Source organism: Rhagoletis pomonella, unplaced genomic scaffold (genome assembly GCF_013731165.1).
Source record: "Rhagoletis pomonella isolate Grant_MI unplaced genomic scaffold, Rhpom_1.0 Rhpom_scaffold_00009, whole genome shotgun sequence".
NCBI lineage: Eukaryota > Metazoa > Arthropoda > Insecta > Diptera > Tephritidae > Rhagoletis > Rhagoletis pomonella.
This window is the reverse complement of record NW_023458563.1, coordinates 38293924-38307263: the sequence shown is the minus strand read 5'-3', so window position 1 is coordinate 38307263 and position 13340 is coordinate 38293924. Positions and strand designations below refer to the sequence as shown.

Here is a 13340-nt window from a genome sequence, read left to right as displayed (position 1 = left end):
TATAAAAATGCGAATATCTCGAAAAAAGGATCACCTACGATTTTGATCTCGATCGATTTTGAACCTACAAATGATGTAGAAAAAGGCTGTGAAAGCCGAGTTTAGGCACACTTTTATAAAACTTAAGACTGGTTCAAGACCACCGTAATTTAATGATAATTTTAATCATTTCACCTAAAATAGGAGAAAAATTTTAGTAATGGCATACATTTGACTTTAAGTTTGAATAACCGTTAAACTAGTAGGTTTATCAAAAAATTATAAGAGACGGTTTTGGTATAGCGTCTAATTTACTACAAAAATATATGTCGAGTTTTAAGTTCGATAACTTATAGCCGAGAAAACCAATTCCAATTGTTAAAGCGGGGGCTGTTAAAAAAAGGAAGTCGATTTTTTTTTGAATCAGTCTAATATGTACTTGTTTATTACAGCGCACCGCCAAGAAAAGTTACTATTTCTCCAAACGAATCAAGAGAGTTGACATATGGGTATCTATTAAAATACTTTGGCTTAACTCAGGGGAATTCATTTGCCTTTGAACTCAAACATTGCTAGAAAAATAAACTAAGCGAAAGTCAACCGTTGGTACGATTATAGATAATCTTGGTTTTTGACAAAGGCACTGACCTTATTAAAGCGAGGCGGGCTGTATTAGCGTTTGCAGTCCCTTACATTTTATTACTTATAATTAGGTATGTTGCGAATGTGGAATTTTAGACATCCGCGGATGCGAATGCGGATGCGGATGTCTAACAGCTAACATCCGCGGATGCGGATGCGAATGCGGATGTCAAGTATTTTTAAAAAACAATTAAATCAAGTAAGTAAATTAAGTTATTTAGGTAAATAAAAAAATGAAAAAAATAGTAATATTTAATGTTTATTTTATTTAGTACTTTAATTTAAAAATTGGAATATTATTTATTTAATAAAAAGTAATGAGAATTGCATCGAAACTAAAAATGTCAGATGTATCCTCCTAACTTTCATCTTAACTTGAAGTATCTGGGATAATGGCGAGATCGTTGTTTAAACACCGCTTACAAGATAAACCAGATGTGTCATGTTTTTCCAAAAATTTTTAAAAAGAATACTTCTTTCTCATTCCTTTGGCTGTTTCAGAATTTGGGGAACCTGTAGCCAGTTACTGTAACTCTTATTTCTCTACTGGTAGAGAATATACATCATTCTCTAATAGTCATTAGCAGTAGAGAACAAGGCGGCGAACTCATATCTCAATTCGCTTTGGTAGAGAATTGTTACAGAAACGAGCTACTGTACCGTTATCAGCGTTTTTTGATTGCAGTTTTTGAAATTCATTTTTAATACTTTCTTCTGCGACTGGTTTGAAAAATGTGTGCTTATAGCGAGCTAAATAGGTGGATATGGAAAATAAATTATTATTTTCTAGGAATGAAAATTTTGAACAAAATTCTGTTTTCAATGTCGTGGCTGCCAGCCGAATCGGATCAGAATATTGTTATTTTTGTATAAGCATTTGAATTAGTAGAATCACGTATGATGAGGGTCTCAAATAGTTACGTAATTCTTACCTAATTAAAGGTCAGACCTATACCTTTTTAATTATTTGAGCATCGATTCTGTTTATAGCCAGACGTTGACCATTTCTGCTGGAAATCCCTATTAAAGGAGCTTACACTTTGATTTTAAATACATAGCAAAGAAGGAAGACGTAGGGGGAGAGTTTTACCACAGAAGTTTTTAGCCAAGGATCCAGTGTATATCCTTATGAAAAAGATATTGCCCAACATGTAAACAAAATTACTGTTTTTGAAATTTTTGCTACAAATAAATTCCCCAAAGAGCCCCATTTAAAATGGTTGAAACGAATATATGTGACATCAAAAGCAAATCACGAAAATTTCGTTTAAAATTACAGTGCACACTTTCTTTTTATACACTTTGTTTTTTTTTCATGTAGTAGCTGTTTTAAGATTGGTCCAAAAAAATCATAATGAAGAAAGAAACCAATTCAGGTATTTAAAGCACAGAAAAAAAAATAGTATTATTAAAAGGACAATGTTCTCTTTGACGTACGTCAGAGGTCAAGTAGAACATGTATGACTGCCCATTGATATCTCGGTTATATAGCTTAAGAAATAATATGTTTGAGACACTTTTATCCAAGTTGATAAATACGAAATTTTACCAGTTTTGTTACACAAATATTCCCATATGCGGCGCCCGGGTAACACGACCACAGGCAAAAAATATTGGCTACAATTTGTCATTTTGTTTGCCAGATATCCGTTTTATCGATGCATTTGCACAACATTCGCATTCGCAAAAGCTCCGCATGGATTATTGCGAATGCGAAAGCGAATGCGAATGTCCAAATTAATGCGGAAGCCCCGCAGTTGCGAATGCGAATGCGAATATTCGCAACAACCCAGCTTATAATGTGTAACATTTTAAGACCATCAATAAAAAATATTAAGGTTTAAATTCGAACTTTTAAGTCTTTCAATATTTCAGTTTTTAATAATAATAGGTGCATTCTTTTGCAACCGAGTTACAAAAGAACACTCGCTTAAATGACAAAATACATTGAAAGCAACAACACAAACTCGGCTGTTTATCCGAGTTCAGCGAGGTCGATTAAAAAATACGCGACCTGAAGGGTAGTGTTGTTAAGTGTAAAAACTGCTCTATTGTGAATTGTTAGTGGAAAAATGGAGAGTGAAATTTTAGTTTCCTTATATACATGATTGATATTTAAAATAAGTATATATATTACGCAAATACCTCGGATAATTACTCATTTCCATTAGTTTTTATATCTAAATCGCGTAAAACTTATCACATGTTTCTTGCCATATACCAACAGGGTTGGTTAAGTAGCTAAAAGCACCTCAATCCGAGTTGGGCGTTCTTTTGGCGCTCGTTTATAAAAAATGCACCTAATAATAGATTGGCGCCAGGGCCCAGATGTTTGGAGTCTAAAATCCGTACACAGACAAAAAGTGGTGGGTGAAAAATCCGTGCGCTCCAATTAGTTTGGTGAGCAAAAAAAATCTTTTGTACTTAGGTGAACACAGGAATCGTACTTTTAATAACAATAAATAAAGCAACACATATTTCTACGTTGAATCCGTACAACCATTTTCACCCCTGCAAATCCGTACCGTACGGAAAAATCCGGACATCTGGCAGGGCTGATTGGCGCTTACCCATATGCTAGTGTTTGACCTAGCTCCTTCTCCGATTTGTGGCGTGTGCCTTGATGTTGTCGCACAAAGGGGAGGTTATATAGAGTAATAGTTTTACGCCGATTCCGAGCGGCGATTGTATTTGTATGAGAAGCTGTTTTTCGTGGCCGAATATACTCGGGGGTGTGCCACTGCCTGCCGAGGGGCGATTGCTATTAGAAAAACTCTTTTATCTATACCTATCTATCCTCTATACTAATTATATAAAGAGAAGTCCCTTTTTTTTGTAACAGGTAATCTCGCGGCTGGTCCGATTTTCATGAAATTTTGTATATAAATAGCTTTCAGTGTTTTAGGCTAAAAGAAATTTACTTTTTTTCGGGTAAGTGGACCAGGGACCGATCTATTCGAAAAAATCTTATTTTGGTCCGATTTGCTTAAAATTTGATATGTGTAAGTAGCTTTTTCTATTCGAAAAAATCGTATTTACGGTCCGATTTGCTTAAAATTCGGCACGCGGGTAGCTTTTTAGCATATATTAGCATATATGATCCACTTTGCTCGAGAAGTGGACCAGGGACCGATCTATTCGAAAAAATCATATTTACGGTTCGATTTGCTTAAAATTCGGTACGTAGGTAGCTTTTTTGCATATATGATCCATTTTTTCCGAGAAGTGGACCAGGGACCGATCTATTCGCAAATATCGTATTTACGGTCCGATTTGCTTAAAATTCGGTACGTAGGTAGCCTTTTAGCATATATTAGCATATATGATCAATTTTTTCCGAGAAGTGGACCAGGGACCGATCTATTCGAAACAATCTTATTATGGTCCGATTTGCTTAAAATTTGGTACGTAAGTAGCTTTTTAGCATATATTAGCTTATATGATCCACGTTTTCCGAGAAGTGGAATAGGGACCGATCTATTCGAAGAAATCGTATTTATGGTGCGATTTGCTTAAAATTCGGTGCGTAGGTAGCTTTTTGCCTGGATATGCTTATAGATTCCTGTTTTCCAGTTTTCATGCAATTTCGCATATAAAAAGCTGTGAGCAACCACCATATCAAGGGGCGAATTCCTCACTAGGCAAGATTTTTTTTCGCCAATCAGAAACAACGGATACTGTCAAAATATAATTATAATATATAATATATCTCAACTAATATATATTTTGAAAGCCGTTTTTTAGTTTTCGCAAGGCTCGAGAGCGGCTGAACCGATTTTTTTGAAACTGCCACCTGCCGCACGTGTCCCAAGGATGGTTTTAGGCTAAAAAAAAATCTATATGTAAAGGGAGCGTGGCACCTCCCATACAAACCGAATTTCTCATGCTAAATATCTCTGAAAGTGTGCATGGTAGAGTTCAGGAACTTGGTATGGAGATATACGAAATCAATCGCATACCCTTGGAGAAAAATGTAAGCTATTGTAAAAAGGGGTGTGGCATCTCCAATACAAACCAAATTTTTCATACTACTTATCTCTGGAAGTGTTCATGGTAGAGTTATGGAACTTGGTATGGAGATATACGAAATCAATCGCATACCCTTGGAGAAAAAATTTAGCTATTGTAAAAAGGGGTGTGGCATCTCCCTTACAAACTGAATTTTTCATACTGCATATCTCTGGAAGTGTTCATGGTATAGTTCTGGAACTTGGTACGGAGATATACGCAATCAACTCTTGAGGAAAAATTGGAACTATTGGAAAAGTGGGCGTGGCATCTTCCATACAAACCGAATTTTTCATACTGCATATCTTTGGAAGTGTTCATAGTAGAGTTCTGGAACTTGGTGTGGAGATATACGAAATCAATCGCATACTCATGAAGAAAAAGGGCAGCTGTTGGAAAGGTGGCACCCCCCATATAAATCCAATTGAAAGTATTCATGGTACAGTACTGGAACTTCGTATGGAGATATGTATGTAGTTGAAATCAAGCCCATACTCATGCAGAAAATTTGGGCTATTTGAAAAGGGAGTGTGAGGCCTACAAACGTACCGACCTTCAGCTATCTTTGAATGCATTTATAATTCTTTTGTAGGTGTGTTTGTGAGTGAAATCCTCCTAAATGGTTGTATGGATTTTAACGAAACTTTTTATGTGTGTTTGAGTGGGTCTCTGGATCATGGTTGCCACAATTGGTAACTTTTTACCAAAATTGGTAACTTTTAAACGGTTTGGTAACTGGGTAACTTTTGTTTCATTTTGGTAACTTTTGCAACTAAATATCTATTTGCATTACTAGAATGAAATTAATTATATTTTGCATGTACGTAATTATAAAAATCCTTCGAGTTTCAATGGCAGCACTACTGACACTTCTACAAAATTAATAATAATAATAATAATAATAGATTGGCGCTTACACATATGTTAGTGTTTGGCCGAGCTTCTCCTCCGACTTGTGGCGTGCGCCTTGATGTTGTCACACAAAGCGGAGGGACCTACAGTTTTACGCCGACTCCGAACGGCGATTGTATTTTTATGAGAAGCTGTTTTTCATGGCAGAAATACACTCGGAGGTTTGCCATTGCCTGCCAAGGGACGACCGCTGTTAAGAAAAAACCTTTTTCTATATTTTTTGGGATGTTGCTTTGACCAGGGCTTGAACCCAGGTGCTGATGTGTGAAAGCGCGCACTGCTTACCACTACACCACAGCGGCCGACAAAATTACTTTGGTAAAATTAGAGTCATCTCATATTCGAATACATGCTGGAAATATTTGAATTACAGCGGCAGCACCAAGGGCTGCACTTCTAAAACAACTTTCGAATTTTTGCGATACATTTTGAATTCTACCATCTCACATTTTTTGAAATCGTTTTAATTATTCCGGCACAAAAAAAACTGTCGCGTGCTTTTTACTAGACCCACCTACCGACATGTATTTCGACCCACTGAATCCGAATCTGAGGTTCGTTTGACACGTACACTAAATTATGAAAAACCGAAAAAATAGCAAAAAAAATTTCGCAATTTACTCGAAATTTTGTTCGAGTCAAATGGACGGTTAAAAGCACCTGAAATTTTTTTTTGTGTACCGTTGCCATTATTCCGTGAGTCGCAGGTCCAAATAACGGCACATTCCGAACGAAAAATTACATTGAAAATGGCACAACGCCGAAACCGGTTTGTCTCCAAACCAAATTTGACAACGGATGATGGAAAATCGTTCCACATTATACCATACTCCTACCCTGTTGGAAACACCAACAACGAAAATGAGAATAACGGCATATGCAGTAACTGATAGCAAAATATTTTCTAATAAAAAAAAATATATTATAATTGTGTATGGCATTTTCAATCTTGATAATATATCAAGAAAATAGATTTAAACTTTTGTGCTAGAACTGTGAGTTCTTGATAAATAATCAAAAATTGACAAATTATAAAAATATTGAATTTATTAAGTCACAGAAACTGGCTGTAAGTATACATACATTTCTTAAGAAATATAGTAGTTTTATTCAGTATATTTTTTTCTCAGTGAAGAAGTGCAGATTTTGGTAGTGCAGATTTGGTAACTTTTGGTAACTTTTCTTAAGAGATATTGGTAGAAAAAAATGTTGGCGAATGGCAACCATGCTCTGTATGGTTTAGTTTCACAATTTAATCCGACAGTTGGCGCTGTAGTTGAGTTATTACTAAAAATCTTATTTATGATCCGATTTGGCTAATGTTTTAAATATGTATGCAATACTATTGCAAAAACGTGCTGCCAAGTGGTGCTGAAGTCGAGTTATTACTAAAAATAGCTAAGTGAAAAAAGGGGCCGTGAAGGTCAGATTAAATCGACCTGTTGTACCATTGAGTATATCGAACGCTCCTGCGTTGCGATTGGCCCAATGGATGTGCTTTTCCAATAATATTATGCGTTCAAACTTTTAAGGTATTTTGTCTGAAATAAGTATACGTATATTGGATTTCTGTAGAACAATGATCCGCACCCATTTTGAAACTGCCACCAGTGTTGCCAAACATGGACTTTTCCTACCAAAACTGGTAGGTTTTTTTCCATTTGGTAGGTTGGTAGACTTAGTTGGATTTTGGTAGGTTTCAGGACTACGAGTAATAGTTATTTGAGAAAAATAGAAAATATGTATCACCAAACATTTTAGCAATGTTTTTTTACATGAATATTTCACCGGTGCGTTCGTATAACGGCGGCTGCAAACATGATTCCTCAGTACAAACGTATACCCTTATTATTGCAAATATACAATACGAACATCCATATATACTTTATGGCGTACTTGGACCAATATTCCAGGTAAGTCTGCCAATGGACTTGTACCCAACCATATTCTGGGCGGAGGTCTTCGCAATCGAAGTCTGTGTTCGCGAATTTTATCGTAGAAAGCAAATGAGGCCAGAATAAATATTATGTCAGATATTCAGGCAGCGTTAGAAGCCTTAGTCTTTTAAAACGGCATCAAGGCTTGTGAACTCTTGAACCACCTGGGAGCCCACAATAGCGTACCGCTGTGGAGGGTTCAGGGACATGAAGGGTTTGAAGGCAACGAAAGGGCTGATTGTCTTGCAAAGAGTCGAGCCCAAATGAGTTTGCATGGTTCCGAGCCTTTCTGCGGTACATCTAAAGGATACACTGCGGACCTACTTAGGAGCTAGCTGGGAATTGCTGCACGCTGGCGGAGGTCGAAGCGAATAAGACAATCAAAGGGATTCATAGCTTTTCAGGAGCAACTCCGAAAGATACCTTGAAATTAAAACTCTTACTGGCTACCTGGCAGCACACTGCAAGTTAACGTACCGATTGAATTAAAGGGTCTTTCTGTAGAGACTGACTCTAGGTTTTGTGGGCCGGTGATGGAAACCCCAGAGTATATTCTATGTGCCTATCCACGAAGCATGAATAGTAGATTGATGCACCTTGGAGAAGGATTGTCTTCTCCATCTAAAATTTGGAACATGGCATCATCCAAAGTGCTGAGCTTTTTAAATAGCCTAAGTTTGGATCGATTACAATTAGGATTTAGCACACTATATATCTTATTAGGTCGCAACGCGGGTATCTCCGACGCAATAATAATAATATAGTATCTTGACACGAATAAAGACGCTCGGGTGTTTTGACTGCAAAAAAGGATGCGTGAAAAAAAAATTGCGAAAAAAGACGCGTAAACATGGATTCAACATCATTCCGGAAAAACTCTTTGGGGAATTCCTATACTCGCAAACATAGTTGACCGCGAAAATAAGTATTCTTCATCTTTCTTCGCCGTAAAGAGGTTAACGCGTCTTTCTTTGCCCTCGCCTATGTTAAGAGTCCTTCTTCGCCGAAATTTTTTTACGCGTCTTTTTTCGTCAACTTTTGAGCTCGCGTCTTTATTCGTATATAATGACGATATGTATGTATGCACAATAAAATGAATCGTTATACGCAGTTAATTTATTTTTATTGTACTAGCTGAGTATTAGTTTTACAACATTAAGTACTGTAACATGTTAGCTATGTTTTTAATAAATTTGACATTGAAGAAAAAAAATTTTAAAATTCAAAAAAATTTTTGGTAGGTTTTGGTTGGTTATGGTAGGAAGCATGATAAAAACATTACAAGGTAAATTCATTCTCTCATTTCGTCGGCCATGATTTTTTTCTGACGTTTGCCAACATTTTAAAATCATATAAAATTGAAAATAAAAAAATGAAATTGTTCACAATTGTTGTTGTTTGAGATTGAAAATGAGAATGTGTGTGTGAGTTTGAGTTTTGATTTTAAAATTATATTGTTGGCAAACGTCAGACTGCCTCTCAATGGTTTTAACTTGTTATGTTTTTATCATGGTAGGAAGTTTTGGTAGGAAAAAAATGTGTCTGAGGCAACGCTGATTGCCACCAACTAACTGTAAAGCTTCTAGGACAATGGTCGGCACGCCATAGTACAATTGTACAAGCTCTCATCACACGCCTTTGTTACGCTCTTTCGTTTAGTCGTCGCTAAGCAAGCAACGAAGCAACATTGTAGTTGGCTGTACTCTGTTCATGCATACTGAAAATATATTTCGTACAATAATGATGTGCGAAAAGTATTTCATGTTGGCAAACGCTTTTGGCAAAATGCAATGTTTGTTATGCTACAAATGATTTTCAGCAAAACAAGTGCACGTTTTTAAAAGGCACTATGATTCTTTTCACAATAATATAAATAGTTTTAGCGAATTAGAAAGAGGCAATATTTTTAACAATAAAAAGGCTTTATTTTTGCAAAAGCTAAGATGTTGGTTGACTCAAATGGAGGACTTTGAGAAGGCAAAAAATAAGAAAATGAAATTAAAAATGGAGTTATCAAGCTTAATACGTTTAGATATTATATGGCAGGGTAGACCATTTTCTGATGGTAAATTCATCAAAAACATTGCAATAAAAGTTTTAAATAAACTCAATTTTGATTCTGATCTAGTTATGTCTTTGCCTTTATCTCCGAGAACTATAGTGCGTCGTACAGATCAGTTAGCCATATGTATTAAATCAGTAATCGAAAAAAATTTAGAGGATTGCAAATTTTTTTCAATATGTCTAGATGAAAGCACTGTCATTAACGATATTTGTCAACTAGCAGTTTGTATTCAATGCGTGCACACCGATTACAAAATTTACGAAACTCTATATTCTATTGAGAGTTTTTATGAAAACGTAACAGGAAAATGTTTGTTTGACATTGTCAATGAAAAGAATTTCTCACTTGTTAATATGAAACAATTTGCTGGAGTATGTACGGACGGTGCAAACGTAATGATTGGAAAGCACGAAGGGTTCATAGGTCAATTGAGTAAACATGGAATTACAGTTCAGTCTTTTCACTGCATTATTCATCAGGCCGCTCTTTTAACAGACCACCCTGTCATGAAGACTGCAGACCAAATTATAAACAAAATGCGAGGCGGGCATCAATCACTTTCCCATAGAAAATTTGTGAATTTTTTAAAAAACAAAAATGCTAGTCACCTTGATCTTAAAATCTTCACCGAAGTTAGATGTCTAAGCCGCGGCGATTGTCTCAACCGGTTGCTTGGCCTAAGGGAAGAAGTATTACAGTTTTTAGAAATTGAAAACAAAGAACAACGCTGGATAACGTTGTTAAAAGATAACGCTTTTATTTTAGACTTAGCGTTTTTAACTGATACAACAACTCTTTTAAATGATTTGAACCTTGAACTTCAGGGAAAAGAGAAAAGTTTGCCAGATATGTATAAAATCCTTAATATTTTAAGAACGAAAATATTTTTACTTCTTTGTGAAATTCAATCGGAAGATTATTCAAATTTTTCTAAAACCGCGTTAATTTATTCAACGACGATGTTGGCAAATCTATTCGATTTAATAGTTAAATTATCGTTTGCGTTTGATACTACCCTAAACACTGTAAAATCTGGCCCTTCTGGCAACACTGCTCCTGCTGGAAAAATCGAAATGTGTCATATCTATATGTTTGTAATTGCTAATTTTGTGTTCATTGATTTGTGTATTCTTGCCACTTAAAATTCAACCAGCAAGGAGATAAGGGACCAAAACGAATGTAAGAATATGTTTGTATTTCATTGAACTATAAGACTTATACTGCATTTTTAGAAAATAAAAACTGTGCAAACTGCGCTGTGCTGTGTCACCAAAGTTTACTCGTGTAAAAACTGAAAGTACGCCCGTTTTTATTTCTTGGCTCCCTCTATGCTGGAACATATTTTTATTTTATTCGCAACGAAATTGAATTGGCCATAGAGCATCAAGAAAATCCGGTCAACAGAAGTCCGGCCAACGAGAAGCTCGAGAAAGCTGGTTTAAAGTGGACCGGCATCAAAAGTACCAGAACGCTGATCGACTTACCGAAAGATTGTAGCAGAGTTGCGGATGTGAGGTCCTGGAAAGTGATTGGGGTAAGTTCGGTGGTGTGTTGTGTCATTTATTGGTTAGCTTAGGGTCCAAAAAGGGTATTGCGTGAGCCGTGCCGTAGAAAATTCTAGTTCTTCGCATAACGGCATAATAGCGTGTTAGAAAATTCTAGTTCTTCGCATAACGGCATAAACGCGTGTCAGAAATCTGTGTTGACGGCCATCTTAAAAAATGGTATTGACTCGTGCAGCATCCAATATGCAAGACGAAGACAACAATAGCAACAACGAGTTTAATACTACCGCCCGCGAACAGGGTGCAACCACGCACCCACAACCAGTGTTGCCACTTGAGTTTAGTTTTAGGTACCAAAATGCCTACCAAATCAATTTCCAAACTACCAAATTTTTGTTCATCATTAAAACGAAATTTCTTGAATTTACGGGGTCTTTAGCTACATTTCCCTGTAGGGAAAACACGAACTAGTGAACCAAATTTCTAGTTCACTACTAGTTCTTTTTCCCCAAAAACGAAACAGTCCGATAGTAACTAGTCCCGCACCAGTCCAAAAGCAATGAAATGTGGTACTTTCAGTAACCTATTTTATTTCAAATTTTAAAAGCAGGGAAGGTAATCATTATGAGTAAAATAATTTAAATCAGCATTTAATCATTATTTTATGAATTATTATTGAGTTTTATTTTTTCGCTCAAACGGAAATAATTATTATTTGATTTTTATTTTTGGCATTACAAATTATGATTATTTTATGATTTTTTTTCGCGCAGAGATTATCTTTAATTTTGAGTTTTATTTTTCCACTTAAAAATAATGATAATTTATAAAATTTAAAAGGCCATACAGACGCAACCTACTGAAATTTTGACCTGAAAAGTTTGGGTCTTATTACACTTATAAGAGTGCGGCTACCTCTCAAAAGGATACGTCGGTAATCACGCTGATATAGTTTTTGAGTTGCCTAATAATCATTATACTTAGTGATTCCATAAACAAAGGCCAAGATCCTGAAGGACAATTGAGAAAGGTAATGCAGTTGCAGAAAAAGAGGCATTTAAAAAAAAAGTGTCAAAATAATTACCACTTTCTCACTAAATTTATTTTAAAATGCAAGCCACCACAGCTACCTTTTTTTAAGAAAAGACAAATTAATTTTTGTTTTATGCAATCCAGCACAGCTACCTTAATACAGTCAGTCAATAAAATTTAGGTACAACGAATTTTTTACAATACGGGCAACTATTTTTTAAATATTTTAGTTTTCGGTAATTTTTTATAAAATCCCCAAAAATCAGACCTTGTGCAAAATTTAAGAAAATTCTGCAAAATTTCATTAAAATAATTCACTTTCTATTTTCGCTCTCTAGAAAAAGTTGACATTGCAGTTTTTTAGCCCATTCAATTTTAGTATAATGAAGTGCAAGTATGAGGAAGCTAGGACTTACCAAACAACAAAAAAAAATTGCTAAATATCAATGGTAAGTCCTAGCTGCCCCAAACTTGCACTTTGTCATACTAAAATTGGATGAGCTAAAAAACTGCGTACTTAACTTTTTTCTAAAGAGTGTAAATTGCAATATTTGGATGGAAATTTGCGGAGTTTTCTTTAATTTTGCATAAGGTTTGGAACTCTGACTTTTGGGGTTTTTGGTGTAGAACTAACCATATTTTTATAACAAATTAGGGAAAAATAAAATATTTAAACAATAGTTGCCGGTATTGTAAAAACTTCGCTGTACCTAAACTTTATTGACTGATTGTATATCTTATTTACTTAAAAATCAATATGCTTAAATTTAGACAAGTAAGACAAAGTGAACTAATATTTTTACTTTTAAGCAGAACGCACTTTTGTTTTTTACTTACTACTTAAGTTTAATACTACTACTACTACTAATGTGGTTTATAAATTTTTAATAAATGCGTTTAAACATTTGTGATGGTATTGTCCTTCCTTCAACCGATCGTATTTAATATAAAAGGGAAATGTTTCGACAAGCCTGATTAGAAATGTAGATCTAAGGTGACGAATTTATAACAGGTTGGGAACTATAAAAAATGGATAAAGATCGAACTAGATCTCATCTGTCGAATTATGAACTGGTTTGGAACTATAGAAAAAGGGATGGAAAACGAACTAGACCCTATCTGTCGAATTTAGAACTGGTTCGGAACTATCGCCAAAGGGATGTAACGGGGGACAATTGACAATTCCTAGGACATCGCAATGTTAAATTCGCCAGTCGCTAGCATATAAAAGAGAATTAACGCGTACTAGTCATGGTTCCA

General features: G+C 35.4%; 1 protein-coding gene across 3 annotated transcripts in view; it reads left to right on the top strand.

Annotated features, from left to right (window-relative positions):
- Positions 1-13340, top strand: part of LOC118745773 (synaptotagmin-7) — a 431457-nt gene that overhangs the window by 124569 nt on the left and 293548 nt on the right. The window contains exons 1-2 of one of the 3 annotated variants that reach the window (XM_036479439.1): positions 10646-10722; positions 10776-11077. The exons of the other annotated variants lie outside the window; for them this stretch is intronic. The gene's annotated coding sequence lies outside the window, so the exon portion shown is untranslated. Of the gene's footprint in view, positions 1-10645; positions 10723-10775; positions 11078-13340 lie in introns of those variants that run through there. 3 annotated transcript variants of the gene reach the window in all.